General features: G+C 38.1%; 1 protein-coding gene across 1 annotated transcript in view; it reads left to right on the forward strand.

The window, feature by feature from the left end:
- Window positions 1–8,564: 8,564 nt before the first annotated feature.
- Window positions 8,565–16,465, forward strand: part of LOC117514139 (E3 ubiquitin-protein ligase HECW2-like) — a 193,652-nt gene continuing 185,751 nt past the window's right edge. Inside the window, exon 1 of the mRNA XM_034174480.1 lies at window positions 8,565–9,086. The gene's annotated coding sequence lies outside the window, so the exon portion shown is untranslated. The remainder of the gene's footprint in view (window positions 9,087–16,465) is intronic.

Here is a 16,465-nt window from a genome sequence, read left to right on the forward strand (position 1 = left end):
CACCCCGGTCTGCCAATCCAGAGGCACTGTCCCTGATCGCCACGCGATGTTGCAGAGGCGTGTCAGCCAAGACAGTCCCACAACATCCAGAGACTTAAGGTACTCAGGATGGATTTCATCCACCCCAGGAGCCTTGCCACCGAGGAGCTTTCCAACCACCTCGGTGATTTCTGCCTGGGTAATGGATGAGTCCGCCTCTGGGTCCCCAGTCTCTGCCTCCTCTTCGGAAGACGTGACGATGTGATTGAGGAGATCCTCGAAGTACTCCTTCCACCGCCCAACAACATCCCCAAGTGCACCTCTGTTTTTTAAATTGCAGCTCTTAAATATCTTCCATATAAATATTTTCATGACCTGTACTTTTGTTTTCAGAGCTCTGTATGATATTAAGTGGCCTTCCTTCATCAAATATTATTTTGTGCATAACCATCAAATTCATAATTATTCGACCAGGCAGGCTGCACATTTGCATTTACCTTCACATAGAGAAACTCATTACCAGCATCACATCAGATATCATGGTGTTAAATCTTGGAATGATACGGGACATCTTGTAAATCCATCCATCACTTTATATTGATATAAAAGTGGACTAAAAGCAAAGATCCTGCAGGAGTATTTACAATGACGTGTAAATCTGGATAAAATGGTGTAATTCTGTTGTATACTGCTGTTATGTTTTTTTGTTCAGGAGTAGATTCTCTATAATTTTGGCTTCCACCACTCCTTTGCACATTACTCATATTGTATTTTTTTCTTTCTCTCTCTTTTATTGTTTTATGTATATACATTATTTTTGTATGAGTTTTATTTTGTGCTAAATAAACAAATCAAATCAAAATTAAAACTTTACTATGCAAAGCAGAAGCCTTTTGTTTGCCTTGTCCAGAAATTAAATTATGTATAATAAAATGGAATGACAACGAAAAAATTATTGAACACGCTCACTGAAATTGACTTAATGCTTTGTACAAAAGCCTTTTTTGGTAATAACAACTTCAAGCTGCCTCCTCTATGGAGAAACTAGTCGCATGCATTGTTTAGGTGTGATTTTGGCCCATTCTTTGGGCCCACACAAAGTCTTCAAATGTTAAATGTTCTGTGGACCTCTTCTGTGAACTCTGATCTTTAGTTCTTTCCATATTTTCTATTGGATTCAAGTCAGGCGATTGGCTGGACAGTTCTATCGGCTTTATTTTCATTCTCTGAAACCACTTGAGAGTTTCCTTGTTTGTGTGTTTGAGATCATTTTCTTGCTGAAATGTTCACCCTTGTTTCATTTTCATCATCCTGGTAGATATTTATCAAGAATGTCTCTACATTTTTTCATTCATCCTTCCTTCAATTACATGAGGTTTGCCTGTGCTGGGTGCTGAAAAACAGCCACACACCATGATGTTCCCACTACCAAACTTCACTGTTGGTGTGGTGTTTTAAGGGTGATGTACAGTGACATTTATAGTGTGTATTATGGCATCCAAAGAGTTCAGTTTTGGTCTCATCTGACCAGACTATATTCTCACAGTATTTCACAAGCTTGTCTCAATGTTGTGCAGCAAATTTTAAACAAGCTTCAACATGCTTTTTCTTCAGTAATGGAATCTTGTGTGGTGAGTCTACATACATGCCATGGTGGTTGAGTACATTACTTAAGGCCCCTTCACACACAGTACAACTCAGGGCCACTCACGGCAGAACAGCTCGTATGAGCAAACCACGAAAACATGGAGCCGACGAGCAGGCGTGCATGATGCCGCCGCAACGGTTCATTCACATGGGAACACAGTGAGACCAGCTGTGCGATGTGGTTACACATTGCAAGAAAGCCCCATTTGTTTTGTTAGTGATCAGACGTATTTCTGCGTGTAAGTGCTTCATTTCTGGAGTTATGCTGGTCAGATGTGTTGCAGGCTTTTGTTTGAACACTTGTGCAGACGAGTTAGTTTATTTAAGTTTTCTAAGGATCATGTGTAGATTAAACAGATAAGTGGGTCACCCAGCAACTCGTCCGTCCTATCCTCAGCACATTTTGAAGACAGCTATTTTGACATTGTCCCATTGAGGAGGGTGAGACTTCAGCTGATGGAGCAACTGTGACGCAAAGTACTGGTGTGACAGAGGGACTTTTCTTCAGCCAGGACAAAGAATTTAAGTATTTTCAGATGTCGTTTTCCAAAATCAGGCTTTATGTGGATACGTTTTCGCCAGACTGTGATGTTGAATCTCACTGAAACATACAGCTAAGACTTTATATTTACTCCGTGTGTGAATGGTTTTAATATTTAGTAATATCATATTTATCACACTACTAACATACAGTACACTAACTGTATTCAATAAAGAAACAAGATTTATTTTAAAAATAGCTGATATTTTCAGTCCCTCACAGGTCATTTTTCAGATTTGAAATGTATGTACCTGTTTCTCATATATATATATATATATATATATATATATATATATATATATATATAAGCTCCACTCCGCCGTGTTAACAATTGATTTGGGCTTGATTTTTTTTTTTATTTTGTTTTTATTAAAGTTTAACAATTACACAAAGTACAAAAATATGCCAGGGGTCAATACATGAATAAAGAAAAACAAAAAAAATATAAAATAGATAATCTGTCAGCACTTATAATAATTTAGAATATCAAGAGTCTTCACAGCTTTAAGGTTTGATTATGACTGAATCAAGACTTTATCATGTTGTAATTCAAGCAAATAGAGTTTGAAAAGGGGCTTTTTTCCTGAAAATTTACATTTATGAATATGAAATTTACCAAATATAATTGAGAAATTCATGAGATAAAAATTTTTTTCTTTTTAGAGTTACATACATTATAGAAACCAAAAAGCACAGCAGAGTATGTTAGACAGAAGTTACCAAGAATATTAGACTGTATAAATGACGTCTTTCCAAAATACAACAGTTAGAGGGCATGTCCAAAAGAGATGGATGACAGTTTCATTGGCCTGAGAACAAAAAGAGCAGCTGCAGTCCATGTCCTTGTGAAGAGACTGTTTTGCAAGGTGCATCTGTGGAGACGTTTGAAGCACACATCTCGAAATTTGTAATAAAGTATTTATGAGATAAAGTCCATACAGTAGTCCAGTTAATATCAGGCACAAACTGCTTCCAATAATGAATTACATAAGGAATAGTAGCAATGTTTGTCTGGAATAAAAATCTTTTTTTTTTGTATTCTAGTGGAAGGGCTAGAAGAAAAACATATTTTTCCCAGAGATGATTCAAAAATGGGCAAATCAGGGGGCCTCACAGAAGATAGCACCCCTCCCTTAAACAGCATTAACACACCTTGGGGGATTGCATCCATATTCCTTTGGGGTAACTGGAATCTTATAAGATGCTAAAAATTCAGAATAAGACATCAGTTGCCAAACAAAAATTATATTGTTATTGTACCAGTTAAGGAAAAATAGAAATTTGTTTTTATATAGTATATAACTATTGTTCCAAATTTGAAGTGTGGGTAGAGAATGAGTGTTTATACAACAGTGACCAGGCTAGAAGCATTTGTTTATGAAAATTGGCCAATTTTATGGGTAATTTGTCAGTTTTGTAATGTGATTTTAAAACTAATGGGAGACCACCTATTTTTGAGAATATAACATGTGGAATGAAATTACACATGGAATTGGGATTTAATAAGAACTTTTTGAACCAATTAATTTTAAAAGAGTAGTTTAAGGAGGTAAAATCTAAAAAGCTTAGACCTCCAGAGTCTAATGAATTCACTAGCACACTGTCTTTTATAAAGTGGGTCTTGTTTTTCCAAACAAATCTATAGAGCAATTTATCAATGATTTTACACTTTGAAGCATTGATATATGACGTTCAGACAGAGAGCTGCATAGGTCAATCTAGAAATACCCTTTGCTTTAGATAATAGAATCATATCTCTTAAAGATAAGTCTCTTTGAAGCCAATGATTCAATTTCTTTTTGGTTTTATCAATGACAGGATCAAAGTTCAGATTGCATCTTTCTTCTGTGCTTTTGGAAATAACTCCATGGTAGGTTACTTGAGATTTGACAGGAATAGAGTAAAAGGACAATTGACAACAGTCCTCAATAGGAAGGAGCTCACATTTATTTCCATTAAGTTTAAGGCCTGAGGCTTCAGAGAAATTCTTTATGAGATCTATAGCGATAGGAATTTGGTCAGAGTCGCACAAGAACAGAGTGGTGTCATCAGCCAACATGACTAATACTAACTTCTCTATCAGCGATTGAGATGCTGCAAATGTTACTGCCTGAGATGTAAGTTGCAAGAATTTGCTCTGCAATCAAGAAAATATACAGAGAAACTGGACACCTCTAGTGCACCCCCCCCCCGGCCAGCTGGAATCTCTGAGTAGTCCCATATCTAAGTTTAAGACAACAGTTTGCGTTAGCAAAAAGTGTTTGAATTGATTTCACAAAGAAATGACCAAAGCCAAATTTCTCCAAGGCTTGGAAAATGAACCTGTGCTCCAAAGAGTCAAATGCCTTATAGAAATCCAAGAACATGACAAAACTGTCTTCATTTATGAGGTCAGAATAGTCAAGCATGTCCAAAACAAGCCTTATGTTGTTTGTTATGTGTCTGTGGGTCATAAATCCCGACTGTGATTCGTCAATAATTGTAGACAGTTTTTTTTTATTCTATTTGCCAAAATTATAGCTAAGATTTTGTAATCATTATTAAGTAAACAAATTGTTCGCCAGTTCTCAATAAATAGATGATCCTTATTAGATTTTGGGATAAGGGTAATAATGCCTTGTGTAAGGGTAGTTGGCAATTTGCCTAGAGCAATGCTTTCAGAAAGAGTTTTTAGAATAAAGTGGGAGAGTTCATTTACAAAAGTCTTATAAAATTCACTCGATAATCTGTCACGGCCAGGGGACTTATTATTTTTTAGACATCTTATAGCTTCTTGCACTTCCTTAAGGGATAAGTATGAATCACAAAAATTCTTATCAGCTTCAGAGATAATTTTACAGTTGGTAATAGAATTCAAAAACTGACTACTTGTTTGTTCAGAATAGCTAGATGAGTAGAGATTGTAAAAATCTGAACAAAAAGATGCTAGCAATTGGAAATCAGTTAAAATTTCATTGTTAATGCTGATTGAGTCTAAGGTATTGTTAAGTTTTGTATTTTCTAAACCATCTCACTCTTGATCTGACAAACGCACCATGAGCTTTACTTTTATAAATGTCATCTCAGATTCAGATTCAATTTATTCTTATACCCTTGGGTAAAATCTCACAATTCATATTAAATAAAGATCCAGTCTGAGAGCAGAGATCATCTTCTTGTCTTCTGAGCTTTGCTAGGTTACTACTGTAAGAGCTCATAAACTTTCCAATGTCGTATTTCAATAATTCCCAGAATGGACCGAAAGGATTATTTTTTAACATGCGTCTTGCCAGTGTGAGGAAAGACTTCTACATAATAGTTTCAGTAACAGTGACATGTCAAAAGGCTGTTATTGATCTTCCAACATATAGCTCTGGGGGTGTTAATTTTAGGCAGAAGCCTCAACTCAAGGCTCACATTCTGTGATCCCAGAAAGGCGCTGTGTGTATAACCACGTTTGAATTGTTATGATTAACCTTATTGGAAACCAACCAATAGTCAATATGAGACAATTTAGATAGATTTTTTGTGCTCCATGTAAAGGATTTTAGTGCAGGAATTTCTGCCTAAAGACATCCACAACATCAAATTTATCTGTAAAATTAGATATTACATTGAAGTCACCACCAAATATTAAGTAAGCATCAGGATATTTAGCTAACCAAAATGATATTTTTTTTTTATCCCATTGATCAAAAAGCTTTCGGTTGTCAGAATGAGAGTTATAGCCATAAATATTAGTTAAAATCACTATACAGTGAGAGATCGACAAAACCATGATAATTAAGTGCCCTTTAGGGTCACAATAAGAGCTCAAGACTTCTCCATCAAATCAGTCTTTAAGTACCAAAACACCAGCTGTTTTCTCAGAACCATGTGCTTCCCATAACTCCTTATCCCATTGACTTTTCCAAAAGGACAAATCTTCTTTAGTGCTGTGTGACTCCTGTATAAAATAAAAATCACATTTAAATTTCTTAATAAACAAAAAAAACAAACAACTTTATGCTTCAAACTGTTTCTTAGACCCCTGGCATTGAATGTAAGAAATGAAAGAGACATACAAAAAGGAACAAATTCTCAACAGAGAACAATTATAAAGACAGTAGAAGATCTTAACTGTATGAAGACTGAAATGAACTCGAGCTCCACCAATTGAAGCAATAACCAACTAAGCCACAACAGTAACTGATTTGGGCTTGAATCAGCTTGTTCTGTTTTCCCGATGACATCACAACAATATGGCCACGGCTGAGGGCTGAAATAGAGCGCAGGCTTCAGACAGCTGTTTATGCTTCACCTGCGCACTTGTCATCAACTTTTATTGTTCAGGATTTTTAAAAATACTGTATCAACATTTCATAAATTTTAGTGATTATTTGTGCACATTTTGTTGTTGTCACCTACTCTTTAAATGTAGGAATAGGTGTTTTTTTTTAAACAAATTAAATAAAGTTGGCTACACAAAGTATGAAATATCCTGGGTTCATACTGTCTGCAAAGGAATAAAAGTCAAAGTAAATGTCAGAATCAATGTGTGGGTTTTTTTTTTGTTTGTTTTTAATTTGCATTTTACCTATTTATTTGTTTATTTTCAGATTTGGGGCTGTCTAAGCTAAGATCTACTTTTTAATTCACCTTGTTTCTAATGTTTTGCTAAGTTGTTGAGTAGTTTTGTGTACTATCCAACAAAGAAGCGCAGGTTAAATCATTCTCCTGAAATGAATTTTCTGGGGGCCTCTGGACCCTTTTTTTGCTTTCTAGTCAAAACGTCCACAAACCAAAAAGTCCACAGCCAAAAGGTCCTGACCTAAAATGTCCAAATGCCAAAACGTCCACAGTACACACCAAAACGTCCGCATGTCCACATAGATTGAATTAGTTTATTATTAGTTCTGCTTCCTGTTCAAATAAAGTCAAATATCATAAACAAAATATATGTTGCTTTTACTAAATGTTAATTTTTTTTTGTGCATATAATTTTGCTTTGTTTTAATTTATGATTGTCATGGAAAATTAATTTATAAGTGAAATATATTCTGCTTTTAATGTGATTACTGTTCAGTGTCTTACTTTGCTTTATTACCTCCACCAAGGAGGTTATGGTTTTGGTCACGTCCGTTTGTTTGTTGGTTGGTTGGTTGGTTTAGTGCAGCAGATAAGAGAATATTTAGAGCAGAATCCTGCAAATGGTGATAAAAACATCAAATTCTGCAGAAATACTTCTTAGACAATCCTCTTTTGAAAAAAACGATTTTCCACTTGAATTTTCAGTCAGCGTTCAGGTAGGGGTCAATTGAAAAATTACACAGGGGTCAAAATTAAAAGATGCTCCAATCATATTGAAACCTATACCACATTATTTACCTGATCATAAAGATTCCAAAAAGGTATAGTTTGGACTATGTGTGACTGAATTCTATGGAGTTATGGGATAAAAAGAGCAAGAATGGTGACAAAGGTCAGTGTCAGTTTTTACAGGGGTCAAAAGTTAAAATTGCTCCAATTTTGGTAAAAAGTGATGCAAATTATTAGTTGATTTAATAGGGTTTTAAAAAGGAATAGTTTTGGACCATGTATCATGCTTAGTTATCACGTTACGGATTAACATATGTCACATCTCGTAGAATCCAATGGACGTTGACCTTGTTTGACCTTTACTTTGGAGACCAAGCATTCAACACTGTCAAAACTACTCCATTTATTAATCCTATTAGCTCAACCAATAATTTGCATCACTTTTTAACAACATTGGAGCAACTTTAACATTTTGATCCCTGTACAAACTGAAACTGACCTTTGTCACCATTCTTGCTGTTTGTAATCCCATAAATCCATAGAATTCAGTCACAGATAGTCCAAACTATACCTTTTTGGAATCTTTATGATCAAATAATGTGGTATAGTTTTCAGTATGATTGGAGCATTTTTTTTTCCCCTTTGGTTCTTGTTTTTGAGAGATGCTTGTTGTTTTGTTGCATGCCCTTCTATTCCTACTGTTCTATGCTGCGATGTGACACTGAAATTTCCCCATTGAGGGATGAATAAAGGCTTTTCTTATCTTATCTTTTTAATTTTGACCACTGTGTAATTCTTCAATTGACCCTTACCTGACCACCGATTGAAAATTCAAGTGGCCAATTGTTTTTTTCAAAAGAAGAATGTCTAAGGAGTATTTCTGCCGAATTTGATGCTTTTATCACTGTTTGCATGATTGTTTCAGTTATCTGCTGCTAAATGCTTAGAGAACATATTTTATATAATATAATTACTATAGTCGAGTGTGGACATTTTGGGCTGGAGTACTTTTTAGTTTGTGGACGTTTTGGGTGGGTGTGGACTTTTTTGCTTGTGGACCTTCTGACCTGATACCCTTTTTTTTTTTTTTTTTAGGTGTCGTCGGAGGCCCGCGCTCCCCACGTTGGAAACCTGTACAGTGACGGAGGGAGGCGTTAAATCAGTGATTATTTCGATGTTGATGTCGGTCAGTGTGGATTACCACAACAATGTCTGTAAAAACAAAGTTCCACTTTGAGCCTGAGAGCGTCAGAAACGTGATGGTCCGGTGAGAAACCGGTTCGCTTCGGTTCACTTGTGGAAACGAACCGCGCGACGGAAGCGGGAGGCGGATTCAGCCACATAAATAAGACATGAGCGCCTTCTTTATGCCGAGCCTGGATACGTGACGGATAACGGAACGACGCCTGGCAGCCGTTAAAACGGGATTATTAACGTGCCGACGTTCTTCCTGAATACTGGTCTTTCCGTCGGAGTGACGCCGAGAGGTGGCGGCGCTGTCCCCGCGCTGGGGAGCACCGAAGTCCGCGGTGTGAGCGCATGACGGGTCGGTGGTTCCCGGGCCGCTTGGAGGTCCGTCGTGCACGATAAAGAGACACTTAATTGTTCGTGGCTTTTTTTCAGGCATCCAGTTGGAGCAAAGGTAAACAAACTGCATTGTTGTTATATGTCATGTTCGATATTTGGTCTGTTTTTGGGTTCCTTTGATGTGGATCAGACAGCGTCATTTTTTAACCATCAGTTCAGCGACATGATTGTTGTCCTCCGACAGCGACTTTCATCCCTTAATTTGCAGCATTAACCTGCCAGCTTTGTGTTTGTAGAAGGAAAAGCGGTCTGTGTGCGTGTTCTTTATGAGCACTGATAAACTAGAATGACACTCAGAGTGCAACACCTCCGTCAGTGCTGCATTCAATTCATGTTGGCAAGTGGGAAATTACAAATTCCACCTACTGCCACATTGGAAATAAGTGTGCTTTACACTTTGTGTTATCCAAAGTGATTATGTGTATTTTGCATGTATGAATTTATTGCCAAATTCGAATCAGTCAGTCATTCTCTATAAAGACTATAGTGTGTGTGATCTGATATTATATAACGCCTAAATAGATCCTTGCCATTTGATTGGTGGTTTGTATGTCACGTGATATTGATCATTGTCCCATTTGCCAGTGTGTTCCATTTACTGTGCAGTTTTGGTTCCATACGTTTTGTACCATTGCATGTTGCGACCACCACACACTCACACTAGCGGTGACGGCGCTTAGCTTAAAAACAAACATGGCGGGGTTTGTTTTGGTGACAGCTGACAATTTGAATGAGCTTATTGACAGTGCTCATTCTTCTAATGCTGCGTTCACACCGGGCGCGACACGAGCGACTGCAGGCACAGGTTGCCATTTAATTCCTATGTAATGACGCATTTTGGTGCCAAACCACGCAGCGCGACGCGATGGACGTGAGTGAAGTGACGCGAGTGAAGCGATTTTGAGCGTTTTGCGCGTTTGTAGCGCGATATTGCGTCGCGTCACGTCGTGCTGCCCTCCTCCCCAAGTTGAAAAATCTGAACTTTTTTGTCTCTTCGTGCCGCGATGACCAATCAGGGACTGAGTATGTAGTGACGTGGAGATGTCTGGAGTTTGACTGAAGATGTGAACATGTCCTGTCTCTGGTAGCAGCCTGTGAGCAGGACTTATGTCTCTTTTGTCCTTTATTTCACAATTATGAGAGAGTTTTTGGAGCGAGCAGCAGCACCACAGCAGGGGGAGCGGAGTTTCTTTTTATTTTACATGTGCGCGAGCGAATCGTCCATGGAGATTATTTTACTTATTAACTACACAGATGTATAATAAAGCAAATGGTGACTGGTTTCTAAACACAATTATGACAGAGTTTTTTGGGGGAAGAGCGAGCTGCAGCAAGCAGTGGAGTTTCTTTTTTTTTTTTAATTGTTTACATGTGTGCGTGTGAACGGGACAGTTGGTCCTCAAACTGGGTCCCGCAGAGGCGGAAGGACCACTGAAAGCGGCCGTCATCCAGACGCAGCTCCTGCAGCAAATAATGATACTCTCTGTATTGGGAGCTTTTCACAACAACTCACTCCGTGTGATCAAGGTCCGTCATGATGACTTGACACCGAGCGGAATGGAAGCTCCTTCTATTTGATGACGCATCGGGGTGAATTTTCGCAGCGAAAGTCCACCCAAGCAGAGCGACACACCTGGCAAAGGAGGCGCGTCCATCGCCATGCGACCCCCGCGAATTTGTAGCGTCTGATCGCGCCCGGTGTGAACGCGGCATAACACACAGACACACATACACACACACACAGAAACAAATCCAGTACGCCGTAAGCCATCTGGATGCATTTGCAGTATTCGCTGGGGTTTCTCTAGCTTAAGTAGAAACGGTATTGAATGAAGAGCTCAACAAATTTCCGTCGCGATTTTTCACTGGACTGTGGAAAGCAGATGGCAGTTTGGACACGAAGGAGTCAACGCATGGCATCATTTACGGACTACATCTTCATTTTAAGACCGTGAAAGATGTTGACATTCCCAAAGCTGATAAGTTTTATCATTTATATTGGATTGGACTGCTGTTTAAAGTTCATGTTGGACTGTTTGGAACTTCTTCACCTCAAACGACCAGCAACGCACACCAAAATGTGAATTCCTTTTCTCACACACACTCATCTTCAACCGCTTAGTCCAATTAAGGGTTGCGGGGGGCTTGAGCCTATATAAATTAATAAAATATCAAATGACAAGTATCTATTTTAGGTGTTATATAAAACAAATAATGAATGTTTTTTTTCATTCTTGCAATAGAAAGAATATGCCTCGTTGAATGGAACATTCAATGAAATATTCATACCCCTGCACTCATGAACATTCATAATTTGTATAATATCCATACACCAAATTTGGTTGTTGATGACCCAAGTCATCAGTTATTGCACATTTAATAGAATATTTACATTTCTTCTTCCATTTACTGTTTAATCCATAGGGAGCCATGCTGTGGCTATAGATAGCTTGTCCATGCTTACTCCACCTACATTCCGGCCAACCTATAAAGGGTTAAAAGGGTGGAGCATGGACAATACCCTTTGTAGCCTGGATGGGATGAATGAAGCCTGAACACCCCCCTGTCCCAGAGTTACTAAACAAGCTCAATCTAACAGGCTAACCTTGCTTCTGGTGTTTTATTACTTCCACCAAGGATGTAATAAAATCATCGTCTATTTATTTATTTATTTATCTGTCTGTCTGTATTTTAGCAGGATTATGTCAAAACTACTGCACAGATTTTGAGAAAATTTTCACCACAGATTATTAGGCCATAGAAGACTTCATTAAATTTTGGAGGTAGATCCAGATTCTGGATCAAGATTTCACTTTATATAGGCTTTGAAGGATTATGTCAAAACTACTTCACGGATTCTCACCAAATTTGCACACCAGATAGATTTTAGGACCTGACGTGCTGCTGCGCATATGTGATTTTGGAGTGTCAGCAGCGATTCACTCATTATCGCCTCGTTTCTGCTTAAAACTGACTTGAGAATTATTTAAGAGGTTTTACTTTGTCATCTGATGGTTAATAATCACATTATTCCCTTTGATTGGTTTGGGTGTAGAGTGTCAGACTCAGATAGTCCCATCCAAATCCAGCTCCCTCAGCACGCACATATGTCTTGAAACTGGCAAAATTGTTCAACTGAACGTGGCTCTATGTGTTGCCAGTAGAAATGTGATGTTATTTGTCCATCAGATCCCCAAATCCACCAGCGGATTGCACAATATTTTACATAGTAAAATAGAGTAGACAAATGATTTCAGTCTGTTACTAATCCGATTACTTAGTGTGAAAAACCGTTATTTATGCAGGCGAGTTCTTGTGCAGTGGCGCCACCTTTCACTGGCCAGCGTGGGAGCTTTTGACAGGCAGACTTTGTGAGTTCTTTTTGTTGATACTTGGGCATTTAGAAATGTCATCCCGCTGCACAAAACAAAAGAAAGCCAAAGACCGTCCGGGGCAGAAGAAGGTGTTGGACAATCCAAATAACAGAAGTTTGGACAATATTTGACTTGTCTTGTCTTTATTAACTCCATTGCTTTGAAAACTTTCAGGACGAACACCCAAGTTACAATTTTCCACTCAGATAGCCTGAGAATGTCCCAGGTTTATCTCATATTTTCAAAGGTTTTGCACGGTGCACCATCCTCCCCCACTTGGTCGCTCCACTCCCTTGGCATAGCAGTCACCCTCATACTACATTTTTGTAGAAAAAACCCTGCTTGGAGTAAAAACAAGTACTTGCTAGCAATAACGAAGCACTCTTTATATACATTATGTATAGGGTTGGGTATTGAAAACCGGTACCTGTTTAGGAATTGTTAAGAAATGGTTCATCCACTGACATCAATAGCCTTTTTGCTTAACGATTCCCTTATTGGTCCTTCGGTTGATATTATGTTTGGAGCGGCACAGCTCCAAACGCTAAAGTTGGATAGAGTTTGTTTGGAATTAATAACTTCAAAGCGAATTGCTGTTTTAAATCAAACTAGAAGCACTCAGAGAGTGCAAAACTCCGCCAAGGTCATGGGGTCACTGACGCCGTAACATCTACACGCCGTGGAATCATTGAACCTATAAAGTCTAACAATGATGTTTGCTCAGTAGTAAAAAAAAGTTTCATCTGCTGTGACTGGATAGCATGTATCCTTAGTGCTTGGCATCACAGTTTATTGCAACTTGCCCATTTCCCAGAAGCTACTGTCATCTGAGCACTGATGTTGATATTGCATGTGCTTATAGACAAAAACAAATGAGACAAAATTCAATTTATTATTCAACTAAACTGCAAATATATGAATTTTTTAACATTTATGAAACACTTCTCTAAACAAGGCCATAGAGTCACTGACCCTAAAGAGATTCCCTCCTTGGCACAGTGATCTATTTATTTTTTCTTACTCTAAAATTGTATATAATAATCATTAGATTATTAATATATAAACAAAAATAACTTTAAGAAATATTACAATTTGAAAACAAATGCACCCAAACGTGATGACAGCTGCAACTGCTTAATGCTAACTTTTAACATTGAAAATGCCATAGACATGCTAACGCATTAGCATCGGGATCCGGATCGTGATCCGGATCACCACTAAAATTTAATCACTTGTTCCTCTTGTCATTTCCAACCACGCCATAAAATTTCATCAAAAATAAATTTAAGAAATATTACAATTTGAAAACAAATGCACCCAAATGTGATGACAGCTGCAACTGCTTAATGCTAACTTTTAACATTGAAAATGCCATAGACATGCTAACGCGTTAGCATCGGGATCCGGATCGTGATCCGGATCACCACTAAAATTTAATCACTTGTTCCTCGTCATTTCCAACCACTCCACAAAATTTCATCAAAATCTGTTGAAAACCTTTTGAGTTATCCCGCTGACAGACAGACAAACAAACAAACGCGACCGAAAACATAACCTCCTTGGCGGAGGTAATGACACCTCTTTCCAAACATTGTACAGACAACAAACTACAGCCGACCAAAACGTTTTTGTTTTTTTTTTTCTCCCAAAATGACACGTCCTCCATTCTTGATGAATTATATCCTGACGTGCAGCGCAGCCGGCTGCAAGAGCTCAACTCAGAGGCTATTGAGTTACATTTGCATCATTAATATCGGAATGGAAATGCTTTTGACAAAAACTACAGATTTTTTTTTATTTCTAATTCTGTCTTAGAGATCAAGGAGTCACCATGCACAGATTTTATTTATGTCCAGATTAGAGCCCGACCGATATAGATTTTTTGAGGCCGATGCCGATAACGATATTTGGATGAAAAAAATGCCGATAATTGATAAATCGTCTGATTTGCAGATAGCCGATAAATCAGCCGATATTATTATTGTTATTATTTTTAAATGAATAAAGTGTTCTTTTTTGGACCCTTAACAAAAAAGGAATGAGCTAAAAGCTGAAGCTTTGTCCTCATATTGATTAACTTTATAACAGAGAAGAATTTTCAAGTTCAAAAAATGCAAAAATGCAATTGGAGCAGTTAGGGGGCTATTCAAACGGGCCAACTAGTAAGATGTCACTCCTGAAAATGATCTTTGCCATATCACGTGAGGAAAATCTTCCCTGCGATTGGATTTTGGAAAACCATGTGACGGAGAACCAATTCCGATTGAACACTTACATTGCACATATCATCACACATCTTCTATGAGGAGTACCAAGATGGCCGATGGAGGATCGAAAGCCTGCGGAGTTAACTTTTCAGCAAAAAAAAAAAGTAAGTTTCTGTCTCATGTCATTAAAAAGTTATTTACAATTTAGTAAAGGTTGGTCCCAGCCATCGTATACGATGGCGTCGGCCCCAGAGGGTTAATGGCGAACTGCAGTAATTCCCAGAACCCTTCCGGACGACCAGTGAATTGGAATGTTTCAACCTCTTAGCAGTAAATGAAAGTTTTTCATGCTAGAAATAAGGTCTACACAACGTGGGCTTAATAAAAAGCGTGACCGATGCAATGAAGCACATTTGACACATTACTACATAAACTGAGTTAATCAAACTGAGTTGAACTGAAATGGGAGAAATGTGGGGTGAATGTAATCGCAATGTTATTCCATCAACATCCTTATAAACTTACTTGTATGCTTTTGTCAGCCGATCAGTGCAGTGTGACGGCGAACTACGGGGGCCGGTGATGAACACATTTAAGCAGGGGTGTAAGCAGCTCTCAGTTGAATGGAGTCAGAGCGCCATCTACTGGACAAACAGTGCAAGGACATTTTACATTGCCGACAAACACTATTTCAGTAACTGTTCTGTTTATGAGAAATTATTGGCGTTCTATCGGCAAAATTTTGGCCGATAGTGAGTACATTGAAAAGGGCTTATATTGGCCGATAATATCGGCTGGCCGATATATCGATCGGGCTGTTGTCCAGATATCAAGGATCCAGTAACCAATTTAATATTAATTTACTTTAAGACTCAATCAAATGTTCTTGACATAGAAAACCTGAAAAGCCTAGTTTTAGTACACAGAAAATTCACAGGAGGTATTGATAAGGGAATCGATATAGAATTGGATTGATAATGGCATTGATATCGATAAAATCTTATCAATACCCATCCCTAGTTATGTGACAACAACTGGTGGGGGGAACCAAAAATAGCTATGTAGGGGAGAGCAGATTTTCAAATCCAAAATCTTTGCGATTGTATCAAAAACGATATACCAGTAGTTGGGCAATATTTGGCACAACCAAAAAGTGAGTCAAGTCATAGGTCATCCGAGAACATTGAGAATATCACCTGCTACTTTTTTTGTTTGTTCCTGCTGCTTCTTCTTAGTATTGCTACTATTGCTACTACTACTACTACTACTAATAATAATAATAATAATCATAATGATAATAATAATAATAGTAATACTAGTCAGTTCTCTTGGTGCCTCCCACAGGAAGGGTACAGCCAGTGATTGGGTAGAGTTCCTTTATGTCCATCCTGTAATCCCATTTACATGTTACTGTGAGAACAGAAGGCCTGGGATCATGTCAGAATGTCAACAATGTACGTAATCCAGCTACCACAGTGGTCCATGTAGAAAGAATACACACAGCACAACACGAACATTATTACCTTCTTTGCTTTAAGAACAGTGGTCACGATATGTTTTTTTAGTCAGGTTCACTTTACATGGTGGATAAAAGGGTTGAGTGAAGTCTTTTCTCAACATGAAACGCTTACAGTGCGGTGGCTGAGTAATTTTAATGAAGCAGAATCCTGTGCAAGGAATCAAAGACTCTCAGTCATGGTGCCACTGGTTTTTACGACAGTCACAGCATCGTGACGCCCACGTACCATCACAGAATGTTAAAGATTACCAACCTACTGTGTAAGAGTTTCCCACAGCTAAACAGTGCTACAGACCCAACTCCTTCCAGTATCTAGTTTTTTTTTTTTGTCAAA

Source organism: Thalassophryne amazonica, chromosome 1 (genome assembly GCF_902500255.1).
Source record: "Thalassophryne amazonica chromosome 1, fThaAma1.1, whole genome shotgun sequence".
Taxonomy (NCBI): Eukaryota; Metazoa; Chordata; class Actinopteri; order Batrachoidiformes; family Batrachoididae; genus Thalassophryne; species Thalassophryne amazonica.